The sequence below is a fragment of the Canis lupus genome, chromosome 18 (genome assembly GCF_048164855.1).
Source record: "Canis lupus baileyi chromosome 18, mCanLup2.hap1, whole genome shotgun sequence".
NCBI lineage: Eukaryota > Metazoa > Chordata > Mammalia > Carnivora > Canidae > Canis > Canis lupus.
The window spans coordinates 15,446,667-15,472,424 of record NC_132855.1 but is presented as its reverse complement, the minus strand read 5'-3'; the positions used below and the strand labels follow the sequence as shown (position 1 = coordinate 15,472,424).

Here is a 25,758-nt window from a genome sequence, read left to right as displayed (position 1 = left end):
AATGGACACACGTAAGTTCTTAAAAGGGGGAAAGGAGTTTTTATTCATGAAGTAGGATTATTGTTTGTTCATTTAGCAGGTATTTTTAAAAATACCATCATGTTCTAGGCACTGCAGTGGGCATTGAGATATGCTAATTAAGAGGAAAGACAGCATTCCTACCATCCTGGAACTTATATTCTAGAGGAGAAGCCAGGCATTAAACCATTGTACAGCTAAACAAGAGTTGTGAGTTGTGTTATGTGCCTTGAGACAAATAGGGAGTTGAGAGAGTTAGGGATGGAGGCTACTGTAGACAGGGTTATTGGGGAAGGGCTTTATGAGCAGAAGTATGAGAAAATGAAGAACCAGGTGCATAGCACTCCAAGCTGGTGGAATAGAATTTAAAGGCCTGAATTTGCTGAGAAATTGGAACTTAAATGTCCTCTCTGCCTTTTTCTCTCTCTGTCTCTCTCACACATACATATACACACTCAAATGTAAATATGTGAGGCAATGGGTATGTTAATTAACTCAATGGAGGAGTCCTTTCATAATGTGTATGCATATCAGATCATCACATTGCACACTTTAATTGCAATTTTATTTGTCAATTGTACTTTAACAAAACTGGAAATAAAAGAATTTGAAGGCCTGGAGGGAAGAAAGGTGTTGGTGTATTCAAAAGACACATGGCCTCCCTGGCTTGATCTTAATGAGTGAGAGTGGCAGGGAGAGCCAAGTCATGTATTCCTTACATTCCACAGTAAGGAATTTAGATGTTATCCTATGAGTAGTGGGAAGCCATCAAATGGTTTTAAGGAGGGAAATTATGTGATCTTGTCTGTGTTTTTAAGAATTACTATGGCTACTGTTAGGGAATGATTTGGAAAACAGCTGGAGTGGAAACAGGGGGAGAGCTAGAGAGACTATTGTAGAAGTGTAGGCAATAGACAATGATGACTGGGGTTGTGGCCATAGAGATAGAATTAGAGAGCTCTAGGGCATATTTTAGAGGCACGCATACATGGTGATGGATTGCATGTAAGCGATGAGATGAGAGAGGAAGCAGAGAGGACTCCTGGAATGTTGGTTTTAGTAACAAGATGGACAGTAGTGGTACTAGTAAGATGGGGAAGTCTGAGGGAAAAACACTGTGTGTGTGTGTGTGTGTGTGTGCATGTGCGCGCGTGCATGTGGGTTAAGTGGGGGGACAGAATAAAAAATCTGTTTGGATCTATTCCACTCAAGAGGCTTTGTGGGCACCCATTTGTGGTTGTCAAGGTGTCTGGGGCTCAGAGGAAAAGCCAGAGCTGCAGAGAGACCTTTGGGATACAGCAGCCTCTGTATGGTATTTAAAGCTGAATGGGCTCAATTATGTGGAAAGAGAAAAGAGAAGGAGGGCCTCATCTAAACCTTGAGGCCATCCAGCATCTAGAGGTTAGGCAGAAGGGCAGGAACCAGCATCGGAAATTGAAGAGAAGTAGCCAAAGAATGAGTAAGAGGAAAACTGTGAGAAAGTCACCACGTGAAGGCCAAGAGAGGGGAGGGTTTCCAAGGTCAGCGTTGTCACGTGCTACCGAGATGGAGCAAGATGAGGGTAGAGGTGGGAGCTGACATACTTCTGAGCTCTTATAGGTTCTGTAGCATTTCTTCTTTTATATATTTTATGTGTATAAAGTATTCCTAATTGTTAATGGTAATGAAGTTTTATGTGTCTTGCTAACCCTTCCTTTTTTTGGTTTATAGAAATAGCAAATTTAAGCACTACATTGCATAAATCAGTACTTTCTCCTTATCTTGTTATATCTTCAGATGGACATGGTATCAGCCCTATTCCTAATTAGAACAGTACCAAACTTGTTTTAGGTCTGGGATCTTCATAATTGTTATAGTTGTTCTTCTCTTACTCATCTTTATATTGAACCTTAGCTCCATTAGCCAATTTCTTTACTTCCTTATGTTCCAGGTACTGTTGCAGGCAGTGGAAAAATTGAGGTGAGCAGAATAGGCATGGTCTCTAGCATCATGAAGCCTATGTTGTCACTTAATGGAATATTTATACAGATATTCCGTTTCAAAATGAGTTAAATACCATCAAAGCAAGAGATGACAGAAGCTCAGTCTTGGGAAGTAGCAATGGAGATCAAGAAGAATAGATAGATATGATAACTTTTTCAGGAGATAAACTCAACAGAATCTGGTAATTGATTAGAAATCAGGCTTGAGTGTAAAAGAGACCTATTGGGGAGAACTCCCGGATTGCTTGTCACAGTTGGCCAATGTGCCATTCCCTGAAAAGTCATCTTTGGAAGAGAACAAAGCTTGAGGGAGATGGATGATGAATTCTGTTCGGTCCGTGTTGAATTTAAATGCTCATCTCAGGGCACCTGGGTGGCTCAGCGGTTGAGCATCTGCCTTTGGCTCAGGTCGTGATCCCAGGGTCTGGGGATCGAGTTCCGCATGAGGCTTCCTGCGAGGGGCCTGCTTCTCCCTCTGTCTATGCCTATGTCTCTGCACGCCTCTCTCTCTCTCTCTCATAAATAAATAAAATCTTTTTAAAAAATGCTCATCTCATGTCCACTTTTCCTGCAGGAAGCCTTCCCTGAATATTCTATCCTTTGCTAATTATTCTAACTCCTATAGAGTAAAATAATGTTAGTAATTTAAGGTGCTTCAAGCTAATACTTATAACTTTCAGTACTTCCCATTGACACTTCATATTACACTGTGTAGTTCTCTAATTGCTATATGTGCATTTTAAGTTAGAACATAAAATCTATGTGGGTATAAAATATGTGATCACTCTTTTTGTGTATATAACTGATGACACTTAGCAGTGCATGATGTTATATAGTAACTCACATTTGGATTCCCAGTGTCACTAGGTGATTTTTCTTGAGACTCAGCCTAATTTCTTATGAGTTAATTAATAATCTACAAAGATTCATTAGATAACAAATGTCTTCTAGGGCAATAGGAATGAATGAGTTTGTTGATATAAAGTGAATTATATATTCTCTGACATACTGGTGGAATATGTTCCCTATCTGGAACTAGTTTCTAATTAAAATTGTGAAACCCCTACCACTTACTGTGTTGAATAGCATTTAACTGATTTTCAAGGAAAACACAAGGATGGTAAACTTTCAAGAGTTTTCTCATCTTAAAATTTGTTTTTTTGTGAGTTTTTTTCTTTGTATGTTATAAAACATCATCTAAATTTGTGTCTGTAACAATTTGATAGTGCTCTTCATCCTTCAAATTGCCCTTAGAGATTTCAGCCTTAAAAAGTTAGGATTTTATTTTCCCAGCTGTTTAAATGTAATATATTTGAAGACAGAGGCACTGTCCTGTTAGTTTATAGCCTAAATAAATCTATTTTAAAGGTGTGCTGGTTTGAGGCCAGGTGGCATAATGGGATGACATATGAGCTATTCACATTTGAAGAGCTGGCACTAAATTCATCTCAGGATGCCAGGAAAATGACTTTAGAGGTGTCAATTTGCTGGACTCCTTGGTGGGCATCTGAGAACATCATAGAACCTTTGTAAAGTCTAACATAATGTATCCTCTGTAAATTATATTGCCACGTTAGCTGCCTAAGGTACAAAAGGGCAATTTGAATGACTTCAGTGGGCATTCCAAAATCTTGTTTTAATAAGTAATGAGAAGCACAAGCCTGTCTAAAAGAAGACCAGCCTAATCTAAAGGTTGTATGTGGGGCTGGGAATTGAAACTTAAGCTTTTCTGTTCCTCCAGTGTTTATCTGGCTCATCAATTATTTAGCAAATATTTACTTAAGCCCCTTTTTCTGAGCCTTTATCATTTTAGGCATGGATTTTATAGCACGACCAGTTACCTTTCCTCTCCCTGGCTTCAGGTCTCCTACAAATGCCAATAATAATATTTCAAAGAAGTGTTGTAAAAAACTTAGTAGTACTCCAAAAAAAAAAAATACCACAATAACCCTGTCTTGAATACTTGTAAAATTATCTCTCAATAATCCCAAGGTGCTTAATTGGACTGCTTATCTGATGATCTTTTCCTTTTTTTATATGCATTTGCCAAGAATGTCTAGTAATTATGCACTCAGTTTCCATTTGAGTACCTTTTTGAATTACTTAAAAGGCCATCATCATTAATTCATATTTAATATCTGAATCTAAGGTTTCTTTATTGTAGTAACATGTTGAGTGCTAGCCAGAAGCATCACTTAATTTGAGAAAGCATAAAATGCTCAAAGGTACCGTCAGACTTTGATTTTTATTATGAAAATATATTTCAGTCACTCTCAGACTTAGTCTCTATTAGTCTCTATTAACTTGACCTATTTAGTTCCTTTCCTTTTGCATGTAGCATCAGCTCATTGCACAAAACAATCTGGCTAATGATCTGTTTAGAAGAGGCTCTAACCAGGAAAACAGTGATGATGGACCATGACAAGTGAGGAAGGGTGGTCCTGGGCAAGGGAGGTTCAGTCTGAAACTAACCTGCATATGGATTTGTGGCATTTCTAAGGTGTTGATCCAAGTTGATAGTACTCTAGGCTGCTTCCAGATCTCTTCTTTCCACAGATCCTACAGTTGGCTGGAGGCATCCTCCATGGAGTGAAAGATGCTGAAAGACAGGCAGATGGCTTTTTATTCAACTTCTCTGAACCTCGGTTTCTTTTTTTTTTCTTTACCCCTCCTCACTGGTAGGGCCTCAGGATCCTTCTCTCATTGAGAGTCTGTGATGCAGTCTTCTACCTACAGCAGTTCCAGGGTATAACCCAAGGCCCTACTGATTGCTTGGGTACAGCCCTTTGATGGTCACAAAGTCAGTTCGTAGAAAGATGTGAGAAGAACTGGGGACAAATTTTGCTTGCTTAACTGAAGAGGTGATCTCAGGATGAAATCATTATTTCCTGGGATTAAAAATTCATGTATTTTGTAAATCTTTATTGAGTACTTGCTATGTGCTTATTACACCATCCTAGAGTCTGAGTAGGCAGTCATGAACAAAATAGACAAGGACTCTGCCCTAATAAAGCATCCATCCTGGTGGGGAAGACAATACACAAGGAACAAAAGAGATATTTACAAAGCGTTTTAAGTAATATGAAGACGATAAGCAGAATAGTGTGATAAAGGGTAACTGGCAGGGGGAGGAGGCACTTAGGGAAGACTTTCTGAGGAGGGGTCATCTGAAATGAGATGTAAACATGGGAGGAGCCAGGTGTATGAATGTGTATGTGGTGGTGTTGGGAGTGAGAGCAGGGGGAGCAGGAGACATCCAGAAAGTGGGGAGAAGAAATGCAAAGGATTCAAAGGAAGTAGGAAAGAAGGTCCAGGTGACTGGGGAGAATGACAGGAGATGGGGTTGGTAAAGCAGGCCAGGGCCAGATTATAGAGGAGGCCTTATTCAAAGTTTGGACTTTGTTAGGAATGACCATTCTTGGGATAAGACTTTTTTTTTTTTAATGAACCTATTATCTCTTAGACCAAATGAAAGGTGACAGTCCTAACCTTGAATAGCCAACCTGCACTCATAAACTGGAATTAATGTTAGAAGTCAGCATCATGTTGAAAAAGCACTTTATTGTATTCAAAAGCCTGAGACCACTAACTCCTCAGGCATTTATCACTTTGAAAGTGGAGGAGTAGGAAAGTTTAAAAGGCTGTAGCAATAACATTTGAGAAAATGAATAATTCATTATTCATGAATAATGAATTGTAAAAAAAAGACTCCTCACTTGTGATTAGAGATTCATAATTTTCATTTTACAACAAAATACAGTTGGCTGCCATGCATTCTTGACTTACTTCATCTAAGTACAATTAGGCCTAACACATTAGTGCCTTGATGTGCAGACTTATGACTGGCTTCTTGTGTTGAAACTATTAAATTTTAATGTATTCAGCTTAAGCATAAGTGGTCACAGATGATTCATAACCCTGCTCCTTGCTTTTGGTGAAAATGATCATCAGCAAGTGAATTGTCCCCAATGGCCACACTTATCTTCGTAGTTGATTTCCTAAACATTTTTGTATCTGTAGGAGACCATGAATAAACATTGCATAGCTGATGGGTAAAGCACAATGATAATTGCTTTAAAACCGCAGATATTTAATGATGATAAAGTAGAACTCTAATTCTTGACATTTTCTTTTTTAATTCCTGGTGTCAGGAGGGTATAAGTGGTATAAGCTGCTCTTTAAGAATGGTGTTAGCCAACCATGAGCTTTTTTTTTTTTCTTTAAGAAATAAATGCCAAGAGTTGCCCGCAGTTTTATGATCTCATCATTTAGCTATTGGGCGTAGAAGCAGGATGAGGAGCAGGCTTGCCCTACTGAAGCTTTAGACAGCAGCTTAATCCAATAAAAATAGGACTGTGGCTTGGGTGTATGAGTCTTACCAGCCTGGCAGTTATTTGAATGCTCACCTGACCAGCCCCTATTACAGGTACTGAGAAATCTCAGCCCACTATGCTGCTAGCTGAGTTTACTGATCTTGTGCAACCTGTGTAGACACATATAATTCCATCATATACCTCTAGAGTTTGAAGTCCTGGTTGCCTTCACAATAAACACCCAGTTATCTGCCATGGCTATTGAGTCCCTTTGTGATCTGGCTCCTGGGTCCCCAGCCCCTTCTCTTGCACTTGCCACTAGCAATGTATGCAGCTACCATTCTGACCTATCTGCAGCTCTCAGCAGGAAGCATGTTCTCTCCTGTCCTGAGGTCTCCCTCATCCCTAGACATGTAGCTCTTCTACCTAGGATCCCATCTTGCCTACACTCTGGCCAGCTGACTTCTGTGGTCTTTGGCAACTTAAATATTGTCTGAGACCATTCTTGTCTCTCTCCATATTCCTGGTGCCCCTATCTGCCTGGGTCATGGCTTCATCCCCATTTGTGCATGCACAGCGTAGATAGAATTCTATTGCGTTATAATAGGGATCAGTATGTCCTAACTCAACCCTGCTGTGGGCTTCTGGAGGATAGAGATTTTGTTTGGGTTCTTGGTACCCCTACCTTTTAGCCAGAGTCTGCACACAGTAGGCTTTCTGTGCTGGATGGATTGGTGTCTGCCGTATATCTCCTTTCTGGCCCTGGAAGGATATGGAACAGCTGGCTCCTCTCCAAACCAGTCTAGATATCCTACTGGATTATTCTTGGTAGTAACAAGATAAGCAAACTTCAGTCTCCTCATTGCATTACAATTTGCTTCCCTTTCTAAATGAAGACATTTTTACAATCCCTTTACTTAACGAAGGAGCATGGTCCAAACTTGCTGTACCCTGTGAAATCCACATGAGACTCATTCATGAACTATTATGAGATTAGCCACACCTGGGTGTCGGCTTTGTTTCGAGTGCTCTGAGAATTGCTTTGATCAGAGCAAGGTCAAAAGAAGAGTGCTGCTGCCTGCTTCCCATCCCGTCCTTGGTCACTGTCACTTCAGTGGATAGCTGCACCACTGAACAACCTGTCTTACATAAGCATAATAGTCTTTTAGGCCTGGGGGATAAATCTAAAAGTCTCCATTCTAATACTCCAGGCTGTTCTCTGTCTGAATGGCCCCAGAAAGATAGATGTTTATTCTTAAACATCTCCAGGGATAGAGGCTTCCACAGCCCTCTCAATTATGTGTTCCATTATCTCACCAGCCTTCTCATTAGGAAGTTTTTTTCCCTTAATGTCTAACTTTAATCCCTCCTGTTGCAATTTAAACTCATTTCCTTTTGTCTTGGCTTCAGTGGAAATAAAAAACAAATAACTCAGCAGCACCCACCTACCCTATTTGTAACTGAAAATGCCAGACTTCCTCTAGGCAACTCTCTCTCTCTCTCTCTCTCTCTCTCTCTCGTTAAATGGACCTCATTCTCGTATTTTCTCCTTTTGCCATTTCTTGAAAACTCCTCGTTTTAAAAACTTTCATTGCTCTTCCTGCAGCAGATATAAGGGACCATGCATTTCAGTTCTGTCATCTGTCATTTAATCCTGCAGTTATCTTTTCAGTCTGCCAATATGTAGAACCTTAGTAAGCTATGTAACACACTGAAAAAGAATCAATGGGACACTCTTGTCAAGTGCCTTAGAGTTGTGGAGTTCTTCCTCTTTCTAAGTGATCCACTACCATTGTCCAATAGCCTCTCTGCCCTCATTTCCATGCTTCAGGGTGAAATGTTTTTCCTGTCTATTTCTTGCTTCTTCATATGTAAGTGTCATGCAGCCACAACTACAGTGTTTCTGGGACTTAGGTCTACTCACTACTCTGCCAGGGAGTTCAGGCGATGGAGGGAGAAGGAAAGGGGACAGTATTCTCTTTTTCTTTTGCCTTTCCCAGGTCCTAGAGGCAGCATCCAGTAGAGTTGGCAAAAGCTACAAATTCCTAGGTCACAAGAACACTGATCTTTTCGGGAATCTGAGTTAAGGACTTGGGAATAATATGAAAAGGAAGATGAGCTAGAAAATAAAAATACAACCATGTTTACCACCTTAAAAATAGGAATTTCTCAGGGCTGCCTGGCTGGCTCATTTGGAAGTGCATGCAACTCTTGATCTTGAGGTCATGGGTTCGAGCCCCACATGGGGTATGGAGATCACTTAAATAAAATTTTTAAAAAATAAGAACTTCTCCCTAAAAATTAGAAAGAAGATAATGATAGGTGTGAATGAGTATTTAGTTGAATTAACAGTAAGAGAGAAAAGGAAGCACAGCAGGAAGAACACACAGATGTGATCAAATACGAAGAAGAAAAAGTGCTTTAATTTGTGATCCTCAGGAAAATTCATGGTAAGATTCCTTAGCAAAATTTAAAAAAAGCATAGAATTCTAGAATAAGAATAGTGACTCAAATCTATAAAGAAACATGACAAGATTTTCTGTTGATGGCTATGTAACCTATGCTATTAATCCACATTGACATGTTAACAGCACTGCCTCTACTTTGTGGAGAGATAGGTGTTATTAATTTGATCTCTTAATTATTCTACATAGTCTGACCCTTCGGGAATAACCTTTGATTGTAAATGGAAATCTGTAATTGAAATTAGTATAATTTCAGAGTAACTTCAAATTGACAGGAATATAATAGGACTCCAAGTAGCCTGATATTTTCTTCTATGCATTGAAGATTTTACTAATGATACTCAGTCTTCTGTATAGTAGTACCATGCAGGCATTTTAAGGAACATCTAATTAGCCCTTAAATTACCCTTGAAAATCAAAGGAAGAAATTGATGTGCATGGCTAGTGGACTGGATATTAAGTCTCTGTAGTATGCAATAGAGGATAGCGAACATCAGTAAGCACATTTGGAGGATTTCTTAAGGAGATATTTCTTGTTAAATGTGCATGTCTGTCACCTAGGGCTATTTCAAATTAACTGTAACTAATCAAAAGGAAATGAAATATGTATTTCTCTTGCTTCTATGGAAGGGTACCATTTGACTTAAGTTTCATTCTGCAGACAGGGTAAAATGCCATCTTACCCCTAAATTAAATTAGTTGCCTTCTGCTAAATCAATTGCATGCTGCATTGTATGGCACAACCCTTTAGCCTCAACTAAACTTGAAACATCTAATACACAAAAACTTAAAAAGCCTAAAATCTTGGAAACTTACTGATGGGAACCATGGAAATGAGACAGTCTTAATATTTTTTATGCAATCAAAAATATGCCCATTTAGATGACATATGTTGGTGCAACAGAGAGTATGAATACAGTGTAATTGTTATTAGGGAGTATATTTTTTGATTTACATTCCTAAGGCCTAGGCAACTGCAATGGATCTTAGGAGTGTGAATCAGATATAGAGTCAAAATGGTACTCTAGATGTATTGTGTCATGTCAAATATCAAAATGGCAAGTTTGGATCAATAATTAAATAAATAATTTGCAAAATAATATGTAGGTTCTTGCCTAGATTTTGGCTTCCAGATTTTAAAATATCTATACATTTCACTTCAACTTTAAACCAAGGTCAGACCATGGGAACTTGAGATCTAAAAATGGGCTTGTTGTTAGGCTCAGTAGTAACTGTTTCATTTTAATTCATTGTCACCCTATGGCTGTCATTCCTTTTAAAAGACTACTTTTAGAAGAATTTGCAATCCCCACAAACATGGGAGGTAAAGTCTATGCAGGAGAAAATCATTCTATTTGAGCCACTTCTGATATCTTTCTGATCTGAAGTCAAGACATTGATTAGAAAATTGAATTTTAATTTTTTTATGGCTCATTTTACAACTACCCTGTATCTTAGAAAGGAGACAGCGTGGTGTTTTTGCCTCCAAAGAAATCGTGTGTATTTTTGGCTTCTTATCTGGCACTTTAAGGGGAACTTTTTGTTTTAGTCTAGTGTAAAATTGATTCTCATGTGAGTAACTCAATCCTCTATGCCTATTGAGTTGCACGTACGGGTCAGTTTAGCTGCACTGCATACTGTAAATGATGGTGAAGGGAAGGAATGTCTGAGTAGGAGTGCAATATAATATCTGTGCCAATCTGCATTCAGTGCTAAAGCATGAGATGAGTCATGAGATGCAAAGTGAGAGCTTCTTTGAACAGTGTTTACAGTGGGCCTTATTGCATGGTTGGAGTATTTGAGAGGAAGCTAGGTTAAAACTTTAGCTCTCAGTACGTTGCTGCCAATAAGACCAAGTACTTACTGGAACTTATGCTTTATTCATTTTAGCTTTGAAAGATTTTTTAAAAATCTTGCCTGGAATTCCATCAATTTAAAAAATATATTTCATTGTATTACTGTGTCTTGCTTTAAAGATAAGAATTGGCTTCTTTTAGGCTGTCTCCTCTTTGTTTTATTGGGAAATGAGAGAGAGAGATAGAGAGAGAGAGAGAAGGAGGTAGGGGAAGAAAGAAAGATCTTTTTCATTTGCATCTTGGTTACATTTAGTGTAACTTATCTGCTATGGATCTATTCTTACACTATCCACTCTGTATTCCTCTCACCGTATTTGTAATTCTCACCTATAACACTCCCTGCATTTTAATATTGGAAGGCATTTTAATATAAAGCAAGAAACATATAATTAGTTGGAAGTGATGTGTTTTTGGAGCATGATATATTGAGGTAGGCTGACATGGATTTGTATTCTAGTCTGTCACTTACTTGCCATGTGTTTTTTTTTTTTCCTTTATTTTTTATTGAATTATAATTGACAGGCAACATTATGTTAGCTTTAGGTGAATGATTTAATTATTTTATATATTACAAAATCATCACCATGATAGCTCTAGTTACCATCTGTCCCCACAGAAAGTTATTGTAATATTATTGACTATATTTCTTATGCTATACATTATATCCCAGGGACTTATTTTTTTGTCTTTATTTTTTTTTTAAGATTTTATGTGTTCATTTGAGAGAGTGAGTGAGTGAATGGGAGAGAGAATCTGAAGTAGACTGAACACAGAGCCTGATGTGGACCTTGATCCATATGTGTGTTTTGTTTTGTTTCTTCATATGTTTTGTTTTTTAGATTGGCCTTGTGATTTTTTTTAATTGATTTTAATTTAACCCTTCTGAGTCTCTGTCTTCTCAACTGATACGATAGCAGCATTGGGAGGACTGATTGAGATAAACCAAGGAACACAGCATAGGACCTGCCCCAGGGGAAACACTCAGTTCATGATGATTTTTTTGTTTTATTATGATTATTATGATGGAAAATGATTTATTCCTTTTTGCGTCAGATGTTCTAAAACTGCCACGGAAGATTACATAAAGAAATTCTTGGCTGTTACTTTAAAGCCCTGATCAATTTCTTCTGGAAAAGAGGTGAAAATATAATGTGTGCTCATTCTATGATGAGAATAACAATCTCACAAATATTTCTGTGTTGCCTTACCAGGCATTTGAGATTGAAAGCAGATCCAGCCTGTTTCTCCAAAAACTGAACTCATTGCTGGGAGATAATCTCTCTTTTTGAGGTAAAGAATGATTTGTACTAATTTTTTGGAACTAACGCTTGAGGATCTCTGGCTGTGAAACTGCGGTATAGCTATAACATCAGAGGGTAATATTTGCATTGTGTGATGGGTGAGGCTACGTGGACAAGTGGAAGCAGCTTAAAGGTTGGTATTGGGAGAACCTATTTAAATCCAGATTCTACCTAATAATTGTAGATCATTGGCACCAGCATCATTTCTAAAATGATGCTTATAATGCCTAATTCACAAGGGTCCTGAAATATCAAAAAAAAAAAAAAAGAAAAAGAAAGAAAGAAAGAAAACATACTAAAGGAACCTCATCTCTGTCTCTGAGTAGATGCCCAGTAAATTCCCTTTTCCTCTGTCCTACCTGTGTTAGAGGTAGTTCAACATGGAACTTCCGACCTACCCTGCTTTCTAAGCCCTCTGACTTTGAGCCTTTGTGTCTGACCTGTTACTGTGTTTGCCTACGTGATGTGAAGGAGTCTGGTCCTGTCATAGAAGTTGCCTGGTAGAGTTTCAGGAAAATGTGACTTAAAGAGAAATAAAGTAGAACCTCTTTACTGACTAAAACATTAGTGAGCTGGCAGGAAATGCATCAGTGCTAACTAATGACTTCTTCCTCACTAGTCTCTTGTACTCAACGGAAGGATGTTATTTGACCCTTTGTTTTCTTCTGTTCTTTCTCTTGCTCCCCTGTCATTTTTGTTTTTCTCATGTTACATGAAGATAGCAGAGATTATTTTAAATTCTATATTTAGTTCAAAGCTGCCAGGTTGGTTGAAGGAGGAAGAGCATGCATGTCATCACTTAAGTTTTAACAGCCTCTTCAGGGCTGACGTGGAGACTTGCATAGCAGTCAGTATCCACATAGGGTCAAAAGCAGAGCCCAGATCAATACAAAACATTAAGACTATCAGTTCCCCAGATGAGGTATCTGTTTTAAGTATGACAGTAAACTATTGCTATAAATAAATCAGAACACTTCCTAGACAGCAGCTATAGAGTATTTGTTTATACAGGTACAAGGTAGGAAATGGAAGGGACTGTGTCCCTGGATCTGATTTGGATCACTTATTTATTGCTGGAAAAAAGCACAGGGAGTGTGTCTGCAGATAACATCTGGACCAGTTTTTTCTCCAGTGTCTATTTAAGTTTGTTTCCTTTAGACATGGATTCTGTTGATTTCTGCCTTATGGGTCACAGACTGCACTTTATGCTTTACACAATCACATATACATATAGATACAGTTTTGATATATACTGTTGAGAAACCTTGGTTCTCATTATTATTAAGATGTTGGCATAATGTTAGGTTGGTGATCAAGAAATGGTACAGATAAGTTGTAATGCTGTTTTGTAAAAGATGTCTATACTTTTGCTAATTTTGAAAGATCTCACATTGCAAATTTTATATACATATATATTGCAATGTGCATGTGTGTGTGTTACTATACATCTATGAGCTATGTGTATAATGTATATTATATGACATACACATTATGAAATATATATATTTATATATATTGTATTATAAAGTATCCATATTACAAAATACATACATATTTTTAAAATTCTCATACTAAGTTATTTCCTGGAAGAGAGTAAATTTTGAGAATAACCTCAGCCTTAAAGTTCCCATTAACTGAAGAGTACCAAACATTTCTTCTCCTCCTCCTCCTCCTCCTCCTCCTCCTCCTCCTCCTCCTCCTCCTCCTCCTCCTCCTCCTCCTCCTTCTTCTTCTTCTTCTTCTTCTTCTTCTTCTTCTTCTTCTTCTTCTTTAGTGAGATAGAGTGCACACATGTGAGCAGGGGTGGGAGTGGCAGAGAGAGAGAGAATCTTAAGTAGGCTCCACGTGCTGTGTGGAGCCCACCGCAGACTCAGTCTCATGACTCCAAGATTGTGACCTGAGCCAAAATCAATAGACACTTAATTGACTGAACTGCCCAGGTTCCTCAAGAACCAAGGATTTCTAATAATGACCTTGTGACCTAAAAATTAAAGAAGTCTTGGTCTGTTTTGTTTGTTTGTTTGTTTGTTTCAAAGTAGTATCTATGATTTGGAAGGTTGAGAGAAAAGAATTAGTGCTGTTCAAATTTAAACCATTGTTTGCTATTTTTATAGCTCTGGATATTATCAGAGTGCTATCTTTTTCTTTTTTAACAAGGTGAATTAGTGAGTCATTACTATATGTATACAGTACGTTTTTGCCAAAAAGTTATAAAATACATATGTTATTAATATAAAGACAAAACTTTCAAATGAAAGATTCTAAATTGGCTTAAAATTTCATTGAAGAATAATTTACATTAACAAATTAGAGACATATTTTCCCAAAGAAAATTTATAATAAATATTAGATCCTTTATGTTAAGAGTATAAACAGCTACAATTTAAGAACAGAAGAAAATAACTATATGAGGAACTAAATTTCCTCTGGATGTATGTTTCTTCCAGGTAGTGGTTCAGTGGGATATTAAGGACTATATTAGGAAAAAGAGGCAGGGGTTGTACTCAGATTCTGTTCCCCTTCAGAGTGGAAGCCTGATGTCATACTGAAGTAGATTTAATTAGATGTGTGTTACTTAAGGGATCCCAAAGTCAGATCCGGTCAGTTCTCAAGTACTTAGGGTGCACCTACCTAAGACCCTATCTTTATGCTTTTCTTTCCATCTGATGATAGTGTTCTTTATTGAACTTGAAAATATATCAATTCATTCTTTTTTCCCAGCAGTGTTCAAATTCCGCAAAGTCTCTCCCTTCTTCTGTTGTAAGTATGTACATTTAATGTTACATATATGTTTCCTTGGATCCCAGGACTCTCAATAGCTGTTGACATTTCTTTTTCTGTCTTTCAAAGTCAAATTTCTCTGAAACCATCTTTCTTGTTAACTTTCTGGATCTTGAGAGCAGCATTTGGTACCACTGACTGAGTGGTCAGGTAATCTTCCCTAAATTCTGTGATCCTACTCTCTCCTGGTTGTCTCATCTTGTTGGCTGTTCCTTCTCACCCTCCTTTGTGAACTTCTCTTCCTCTTCCTAGCCTGAAAAGTTGATACTCAGGTTCTGTCCTTGCCTCTCTTTTTTTTTTTACTGGCTGATTTTATTTTCTGTCATTAGTCTCTTTTTGTATACTAATGACTTCCAGATTTGTATCCTCACTATATCTCTCCCAAGCTCTAGGTCCGTATATCCAGCCACTTGTTGGCCTTCTTTGCTTGAATGTGACATATGCATCTTAGGCTCACATTTTCAGAGACTGAAATCATCATCATCCAAATCCCACTGTAACCCAAGCCCTTTTCGATTTGTACTTTGTATCTCAGATTGGTACTGCCCCCTACTTAGTTGCCCAGGATAGTCACATTAATTCATAAAATCTCTTGTCTTAAGCCTTTGCTCTCTGTCATCACTGCCTCTAGCCTGTTCTAGGCTATGCTCTTGCTAGATTTGCTTTGTTACAGTAGCCTCTTCTCTATTCTGCTAGTCTTTCTTCTTCAATACATTTTCTACATTTAAGAACATGTAGGAAGAAACTCTTAGCTGAAATCTTTAACTTTAGCAGCTCCCATTATTTCTAGGATTAAGTCCAAATTCCTTACAATGGTAGCAGGCCCTGCATCACCTAATGATCTCATAGTGCCTTCTTTTCTAGCTTTACTTCCTACTCCATGACAGGAGCAAGCTTCATTTTCTCTTTATTATAAACATTTACATATGGCTCCCTCTTCGGAATGCCTTTTGTCTAGCCAGTTCCTAATTGACCTTCATATATTGGCTTGCGTGATATCTCTTCCAGAAGCTCCTGCTAGCATCCCCACTTCCTTCCTCCCATTCACCAAGTCAAGGTTTTGTGTTTTTCTTATGTAGGCCCGTAGCTTACCGCATCGTAGCACTCACCCAAGTGTGTTAGAATTCCTTTTTATTTTCAACTTTTATCTCTAGACTGTAAGTTCCTAAAGGTTAAAGAAGTTGAATCTTGGTAGTAGTTCCTGGAATATAGCATATGCTTGAAAAGTATTTCTTGAATGAAGTGTATAAATGAATTACTGTGACTGTTCCTTACTGTTTCCATGGAGGTTTTGCCAGTGTCATCATTTATCATATCTTCCCTCAGTTTCAGAATCTCCTAATTTCATGTGAGAGCTTACCTTCAAAATATGTTGAACAGTATTGCACTATTAATGAAAAGTAAAATATAGTATGGTATTACAGTAGTCTTCCCTCAGATTAAGACGGAAGGAGTATAAGAAAATATACATGTGTCTGCTCATTTGTGTAAAAGAAAACAGGAAGGATAAATCAAAAACTAAAAAGACTTGGTTACCTATAGGGAGTGAATGGTAAGGGAGGAAGTCATGGTAAATGAGAAAGAAGAGAGGACATGGAAACAGGATAGCAGGGAAGAGGAGGAGACAATTCTAAGAACCCTTTTATTAATATTATTTGATTTCTGGAACTGTATAATTTGACTGAAATCACTAGTAGTAGTTTGAACTCATGGTTTTATCCATATATAGATGTATATATACATATATGTAAATACAAAAATAAGATAGATCTGTGTATGTGTGTGCACGCATGTTTGCATGGTTAGTATACCTCATATTTCCTTGCTCTGTCTGCTAGAAGGGCCTAGAATTGAAGACATACTAGCAGGGTGAGCATTCCAGGTATTCTATCTTTAATAAAAGGAATAAGCCCAATTCTATAGGCAATGCATGCTTATCTTTAAAAATAGCTTTATTTTCTGCTTTTCTTCTTTAATGTATTGTCCTGTGACTAAAAAAAAAAACATTTCTCAAAATTCAAAATACATCCGAATGCAAAGGATTTTTACGTTAGAAATAAACAGCAATAGCTCCTTCTACAAGACAAGAAATCTATAAATTTTTATAACTTGAACAACCTAAAAAGGAACCAAAGCTCTTTGGAGAAGTAGTTGATTCTAGACCAAAGGCAGAAAACATGAGGTGAGCTTAGAGCCTCTTACTGTGGCAGAAAGTCTGAAAGCATCTTCAAAAGACAGCTTCAAGGAGCTTCGAATAGCCAAAGCTGGAACAATTTTGAGCAACAAAATAAATAATGATAGTATTGGATTATATAACCCATAGAATTAAATAAATATCCATGAATCCATATTGAACTAAGTAATATATTGAATAAATAAATGAGAATGGATAGATCTTCCTTTCAGTAAAAATGAGAGAATATTCAAAATCACCATTAGACAAACACCACAATAATTACTACAGGTGAGCTCTATCACTGGATGCCAACACTGGTAAGGAAAAGTTTGAGAAACAGGATATCTGTATAGTCTTAAAGTATCTCCCAATATGTTTATTAATTAAAAAGAGAAAAATATTACTTAACAGCAGAGAAAAATGGAAGACACACTTTAACTAAATGATCATTGTCAACATTACTTGTAATAAGACATATTAATGTCATGTATCCCTGATATGAAGTGCTCAGAAGTGCACAAACGTTGCTTCTGTGGTATTCTTAACAAAAGCACACATCTCCCTGAAGAAACCTCACACAAACCAAATTGAAAAACATTCCAGAAAGCAGCAGTATATTTTCAGGGTTACAGGAGACTGAGGACTTCTCACCAATGAGAGGAGACAAAGGAGATAGAATGACTAAATGCAATCTGGAATTCCAGATTGTATCCTGGAAGAAATAAGAGACATTTATGGAAAAACTGGTGAAATTTGAATAAAACCTATAGGTTAACTAGTTAACAGTATTATACCAGTGTTAGCTTCACTGTATTGAAGTGAAGCTTCACTGTATGAACTCATAGTATTTTTCCTCAACTTTCTCTGCAAGTCTAAAATTATTTTAAATAAAACTTTTTATAAATAAGAGCAACAAACATGCTCTAGGATTTCCTCTTAAAAACAAACACAAATACTTTGGATAAAACTATTAGGGTAAACCTTGATTGATTTGTTCTACCTTATTTTATCCCTCATCTACCTCTGGTAAGGGTGGTAATGAACAACGAAGAGTCAAGATGCAGATAGCCAAGGAGTAGAAAAGCAAGGTATGAGAGCATTAACTCCTAAATAATTGAAGGTTGGCTATGTACTTGTTTCCAGTTTGCATGTACAAAGCAATTTGCACTTAGCTTGATGGTTTTAGTTGCTAGCATCTGGCAGTAATGATGTTGTTTGCTTTCAGGCCATTCACTCGTAGCATATTATGCAGAAAGTGGCCTTGGACAGCTCCTCCATGGTGTATGTATGGTTCCATGTCCAAAGTCTTATTTGCGCAATATCCCGTAGCTGTTTAGCAGTGAGCTTCAGCTAGAGCCCCGGTCTCCAAATGCCTGACCACATTCACCTCCCACCTACACAACATCATCTTTTCTTTTATAAAAATCAAACACTAGAACGAAGTTGGAAAGCTTTTTTCAAATTGTAATTGTAAGAAAAAGCTGAAGAACTTGTTTTCAAAATTAATCTTTAAGCTTCAGTTTTAGCTGCGATCTTTGCCTCTTGCTTTGTGTCAACTTTGTGTCAGTGGTGCGCAACAAATATCTATGTAGTGCTTACTGTGTGCCAGACATGTTTCTAAGCGCATTATAAATATTTTTTTAATTTTTTAAATTTATTTATGATAGTCACACAGAGAGAGAGAGAGAGTGAGAGAGAGAGAGAGAGGCAGAGACACAGGCAGAGGGAGAAGTAGGCTCCATGCCCCGGGAGCCCGACATGGGATTCGATCCCGGGTCTCCAGGATCGCGCCCTGGGCCAAAGGCAGGCGCCAAACCGCTGCGCCACCCAGGGATCCCAACACATTATAAATATTAAAGCATGGACTACTTACATCATCCAGTGAGGTAGGCACAATATCAGATGAAGAAAACAAAGCCCAGCAAAGTGAAGGAATTCATTCAAGGTCACATACTTCTTCAGAAGTCTGGTCTACTAATTATATGATCAGGTCCTGGCAGTGCATATATATATATTCTCTCTGTATATATTTAGTGTGTATATATGTATAGTTTCTGATATAGGGAAGAATATGTATTGTACTGGAAGTCATTGGGATTATGTATAGTTTTAGGAGGAGTTATATATATTTTTTAAAGATTTTATTTATTTATTCATAAGAGAACACTGAGAGAGAGAGAGAGACAGGGACAGAGACAGAGACACAGGCAGAGGGAGAAGCAGGCTCCATGCAGGGAGTCCGACGTGGGACTTGATCCCGGGTCTCCAGGATCAGGCCCTGGGCTGAAGGAGGTGCTAAACCACAGAGCCACCTGGGCTGCCCAGGAGGAGTTATATTTTGAAAGAGGTAGAAGGACAAGTGGAAAATGTGAAAAGACATTTTTAAGCTATTTTTTCTTTTCTTTTGGCAATTGATTATCATTTTCAAATTTAAAATATGCACCATTAAACACCATTTTCTGAAGTTACAGCTTGGGTTTGTTTCCTACTCTTAATTAAGAGAAGTGATCTCTCTATTAAAAGGAGAATGCTTATCTGGCTTCTCCTGTTGTGTAACCTTATCTGACTTGAACAGGGCTGTCAATTGGTTGATTAGTCACTATTAAGTCCAGGACTTCAGGCTGGTAAATATTTGGCTTAAAAAAAAAAAAAAGATTTAAAAAATAGGTATTCCAACCTCTCCCAAGTAGAGGAGGACAGAGAGGAATTGATGCTACGTGCTCTCTGTTGGCTCAGTATTCCTTTTAGCTTTTTAGAAAGTAAATAAGAGTCGTGCTCTCCTGGATTCAATCACTATGAAACAGTTCAATATTCTGAAAACCTTATAGAAATGTTCCCATTTCTGAGAAGGCTTAAAGCTTGATTCTAATATATCTTTGACCTGTCACTTTATTTTTATTACCATTATTTATAGTAACTTTGTATTATTATAGCGCTTTCACATAAGTTGATTTCCACATCAACACTGAACTAAGGAGGGAAGTTACCACCACTGTATGGACAAAAGTAAGACTTAGAGATTTCAGTTTGCCCAGCATTAGACTGATACTCATACTCTTTATGCAGGACAGGATGTGTTCTGAAGCCCAGAAATAATAATTGTTCAACTGTGGTCTAGATGGAGCAAGACTGTGTCAGGGATGGCCTCTTTTTTGCCACAGGTAGTCAGTTATCTGCTTGTGCTGGCCCTTTAAGACCAGTTTTACGCTTCTCTCTCTCTCTCTCTCTTTTTGGTAGAGAACTCTGCTAAAAAATTAAAGGCTAGTTTTGGCAAGTTCTGGAAGACAGGCCAGAAATCACATAGGAAGTAGAGTGTGTTACCACTTCCCTTGCGCAATCTCTTATGCCACAGCCTGCAACAAAATATTAACAGGGTATCAGGTAGGAATTTCTGTTTTTATGTTGCCTTGCCTTTTAGGAAGGAGTCATCACAGCCATATTCTGAGATTCATGAGCTGTTAAAATCTATCCCATATCAGTGTATAAGCTTTCATATTTCCTACATCTGGGACAAAGGGAAATGGTGTAGTCTTCCATCTGGATTCAGAATATACTTAGCAGAGAAAAAGCATACGCAAAATGTAGTATGAAGCATTGGAGTAAAGCCTGAAGGAAGTATGCATTAAATGTACCAGAACATGAAAATCCTCAGTGTTCAAAGGAGACAATTCAGCCTAGCTTTAGGCCGCCGCCTTTTGTCGGCTCTGCTTTCCCACCAGTCTGCACGGCTGTCTGTTTCTTCATGTTCAGAAGGCTAAAGCTCACTCTTTGGCCCAAAGTCCTAACAGCTTGAAAATCTTAGTGTTGGATATTTCTATTTGAAATCCCTAATAAAAGTGGGAAAATTTTGAGGGGCCATCCTTTTCAGTGTTTAGCTTGGAACTCATCCTGTCCTTCAGGGGCCTCCAAAGACTAACCACTTCATCCTCTGAAACACTTCATTATGAGCTGAAAAGGAGCCAGAACAAAAGACCCTTTTCTATCTGAGATGGAACAGGACAGTATGTTTGTCTTACTCCCAATATTGCCAGGTCTTAGGGTCACCAAGCCATTCACTATCTCAAGTTGGTCTTATTTATTTGTGTCATGCAAGGGAAATTTATTTTCTAAATTGTTAAGGGTTTGAATATATTTATTATACTCTTTGGAAGCCTTGTCTTGAGGTACTGAGGTTTGTTTTCCATCAATTTGAGCCTCAAACTTAAAAGAGTTTTAACAGTGGCTGGGATATTACCTGTCATTTTAATGATCAGAGATGAAGAGAAGTTGAATTATGAGATGACCTGGACAACAACCAGATTTCAGAACCCATTTCAATAGAGTGTTATTGAGCTGCCCAGAACTTTTGATGGTGGTAAAAAAATAAAATAAAATAAAATGTCAGCCAAGCTTTTCAAGACAGATTAGAGAATTACCCAATTCCCTCAACCTCTTCATTCTATGTCTAAGGCAAATGTTTGTTTAAAAATTTTAAACTGAGCAGTTTATGTTCAACTGGATGAATTTCATTCATATGGGACAGAACAATAACCAAAAAAGGTAGTCTGTAGTGTTTGTTCCATAGCTAGTATATTCTTAATGAAGAACATTATTTTGTGTGACAGTACTCGAAATTGGAACACCATAAGTGCAGTGAAAAGTTTTATTTAATTGTCATGTAGTTTTAACTAATTGATTTATGGTAATAAAAATAATAGTCACTAACATTTGTTGACCATTTTTGTATGCCTGGCCTGCCCTTATGTAGTTGTCTCATTTACTCTTTTCAAAAATCCATGAGATAGGTTCTCTTGTTCCCCCACTTTATAGATGACAGAACAGAGGCTTCCACTGTGTAGATGCTTCACCTAAGAACTATAGCTGTGGAGCTCCAGCTGAAGGCTGGCGGGTCTAACTCCAGTGCTATGCTCTTCTTAGTACATAGACAGTTTTCTGTTTTGAAGCTCAGTTCATCCAGGTGGTGTGGTCAATTGATGACAGGTTTACTGGATGATCCCTTGAGAACAGAATGTTAATCATGGGACGTTGCCTAGCAGAGACCATGGAAGAAATGGACAATTTTTTAATGTGCGTATTTGGCATCCACAAAATAGAGTTGTAGGCACTTGAGAAGTAAGTTCATGGAAGTTGGGCAGAAATGAAGTTAGGTAGTAATCAGGAAGTAAGATTGCTTATTTGGATGCAGAATGATTGCTATTCATTATGTTCCCGGATGAGACTTTGTTTTTCTTTTTTAAGTGATGGATACCCATATGCTGCTCATAAGAGATCAGAGAAAACATCAAAGAATCCTACAAGAGACTGAACCAGAGAGTGTCCTGGGAGGTTGTTAAAGGATAATTTCACCAGGGGAAAATTTTTTTTTACAGATAAAACTGTCTCTTCTAGAAATAGCTGAAAGGAATATAACAGAAATCATTCCAGTTCAAACATATATAGGGAGATGGATTGAGCCAGGATGCTAGGATAATCTCTATTTTCTCAGTTTTTATAGGCTGGGGGTTTCCATGAATATCACTGAGATCCAAGATTCAGTAACTTGAAGGGTTAGAGGTTTCAGCCCCTCTGCATTATAAACCATGTTGTTCAGGATAGAACCTTTGGGAAAAGTAAAGATTGTTTTTTTAACTCTGGTGAGTAGCCATGCCAAATTGTTTCATATAACCAGCCATTGGCCATGGCCTCCAGAGAAAATGTTTTGTCTACAATTTACTGAATGTTGTGTATGTGAGAAAGACCATTTCTTCAGTCCTAAAATGACCATTTTATGCCAAGATATTTTTTACTCAATTTTGAGGGAAAGACTACCTATAAAGCACATTAGTTTAAAAAATAAGTAGTGTTTCTGGTAGAATTAATAATAGTATAGTAAGTTCTTCTCACTGGCAAAATAGAAGGTCACATTATGTCCGAAGTCTTTAATTTATTTCTATAAATATCATGCCCTGGCACATTAACCTATTTTCTTGTACATAAAAAGCTACTTTACCTCAGCCTTGTTTTGTTCCTGTAAAAACAGAGGTTTGTTTTATAGCCTGTCTAACTGTATCTCTGCTTGACAAATAGATATCACATAAAGAACCAATTGTTGTAACTGACTCAGAGACTTTGGCTAAATCTACTTATCTGAACAGCCCTCAGTAGTAACAAACAGGGCCCAGCTGATATATGACTGGTTTTGTTTTCATGAAAGTTATGAGAAGTATCACCTGCCAGGAGGATTTTATCTGGGAGTTTTAGGGCAAAGGGCAAACCTTTACTGGTTCCAGAATGATGATAGTCACTAACATTTATATGATATTCTAACCTTTCCAAAATCATTTATACAATCTCATTTTACCCCTACAGGGTTTTTAGAAAATAAAAGCCATAATATACATAGCATATACTATTTCAGTTTGTTTTTCACTCACATGAATTTAAATGCATGTACACACACACATGCAATTTTCAGAAATATTCACTATCAGTTTCTTAATAGATTAATATACTCTTGTTTTTACCTTTCCTTCTCTCTCTCTTTTTTTTTTATATTCTCTGGACAATTTTTCTTCCAATTGTTTTATACACTTTCAGGCATCAGTGAACCAGAGAGCCTTTGCTGAACATCATGGTTGTTTCTTCTTCTTTCTTTTTCATAAGATTTGATGTAAAATTGAGACTTGTCCTTGTTTTCCTTGGTCTCCAATCCCTTTTTACTTTGTCAAATATTGATTGACCTTAAGTCCCTGAGTCAAGTACAGTCAGAGTCAGGGGCCAGGAAAGGCAGGTCTGTCACACATTTGAGTGCATTTTGGGAAAACAGCTAGGAGTTTAGGCCAACAAGGAGGAGGAAAAGTCATACCTGTCACAAAGGCACAGGGGCACAGTACAGGGGGATGCGTCTCAGGAACCTGTGTAGAGCAATGGGGCTGTGGTGAGAGGTGGTACCCATCCAGGGAGGCTGGGCAAAAGCTAATGTGAAGGCCAGATGAAGCCAGATTGTGAGAGCTTCAGCCTTAAAAGCTAAGTGGAGCCATTGCAGCCTTTTAAATGGAAGAGGGATGTGGCCCTTGCCCTCTTTTCATATTTATACTTTATTTCTACAAAACATATTTTTTATGAGCCTGATACAGGGTCCACATTTCTGGACACCTTTGTTCCTTTAGGTTCAATTTCTACTCACCTGCTGCTGCTCATTTCAATTTCATTCATGTAAATATTTAGCATGGGACATCTTGAAGCTGTCAGGGGTTGATGTGACAAATTATATATTTACATGGACTTAAAAAGAATGTGGGGATTTGGGCAAGTAAATACTTTTTAAAATTTAAACTTAGTGCACATCCTTCCTATCCGTGTGTTGCCTTGTTGAATGGTTCCTGTTACGAATGCTGCAGTGTGTTTGTCCTATTGGTAGGAGCTCCATACCTCACCTATTCATGCCTCTGCCATAGGTTCCAGCATTTGGAGCAGACCTGCCAGGCCATGTCTTAGTAATATGGTGACCTGTCCCTCCCACCCTCCTTATTTTAAAAATTATGTTAGATATACCTTCTTGTATCATTTTGCTGGTATCTACAGTTTGTCCCACTTGGCAGTGAAAACAGAAATCTGTCTTTTCCTCAGACTATCCTTTACCAGTTTTGTAAACTCAGAAGGGCCCTGCAGACCCACCAGTAAGGAAATACCTTTTTTGGCTACTTCATGACATACCTTATATGAAAGCATAGCAGAGGGTCTGACAAGTGGTAAATGTTTAGTGTTGATTTCTTTTCTTCCCTGTCTCCCTCTTTTTGATTTTGTTTTGGTCATGTAATTGATACTATGGTATCAGCCCACATCTGATAGATAAGTAGGTAGGTTGATAGGTACATCCATCAATCCATCCTTGGTCCTTGACTCCCTCTTTAAAATATAGAGTTCTTTCCTTTGATCCTTGATGCTCAGTTTCTCTAATTTTCTTATACATACATTTTGTTTTTATTTATTGGGTAAACATATACTGAAAACCATTGTTCCAGTGATTGCGCTTAATCGTGTGATATATAAACCCAAGTAAGATATAGTCCTCAGAGTCTGGTGCAGGAGATGCACAAATAAAGATGCCAAATCTTGTGTGAAAATGCTCTCAGAGGGATTTCACAGAAATATATAGGGGATTTGAGAGCTAAGGCCTGACTCTGGGCTTGGGGCAGGAGGAAATTTTATGGATGAGGTGGCTTGGAGAGGCCAAATGCTAAGAACATGGACTTAGAGCCACATTTTTGGTTGGGTTTGTATCATAGTGCCATCTAACTAACTATGTGACCTTAGGTTAGTGATTTAACCCCTTTATCCCTTAGTTTTATTCTCTCCACAGCAGAAATAATAAAAGCATTACCTCGTAGGGTTGTTACCAGTATTAAATGTTATTATATATAACTCAGAATAATAATTGGTTCTTAAAAGTTCGTGATAAATGTTAACCTACTGTTATCATTATTATCATCTCTATACTTATTATCATGGTTACTATTATTATTCTTTAAACTGATCCATAAAGAACATGAATTTAAAGGAAATTAGAGGAGGATATTTCTGGCAGAGGGCATAATTTAAATAAGAGCAAAGGAGTGTGGAAAACCAGAGCTTGTTGAAGAAATTACCTGCAAGATCTTTAGAGTGAGAGGTGTGTAACAGAAAGTATATGGGTATTGTAACCCTGATATTGAACATTTAGGTAGTTTTATTCTTTAATTATTATAAATACTGCTGTGACCAACATCTATGTGAGGATATTGTGCCGGTCTTTGATTATTCTAGAGTATAGGCCTAGAATTGAAGAACCTGCTTCTGTTTTTGGCTTGCTCTCTGAGAATTTCTTCTTGATTTAAAAATTCACCAG

General features: G+C 37.7%; 1 protein-coding gene across 16 annotated transcripts in view; it reads left to right on the top strand.

Moving 5' to 3' along the window:
* The window catches only part of BBS9 (Bardet-Biedl syndrome 9), a 432,524-nt gene that overhangs the window by 384,329 nt on the left and 22,437 nt on the right, over positions 1-25,758 (top strand). The window contains exon 23 of one of the 16 annotated variants that reach the window (XR_012010672.1): positions 11,846-11,924. The exons of the other annotated variants lie outside the window; for them this stretch is intronic. The gene's annotated coding sequence lies outside the window, so the exon portion shown is untranslated. The remainder of the gene's footprint in view (positions 1-11,845; positions 11,925-25,758) is intronic. 16 annotated transcript variants of the gene reach the window in all.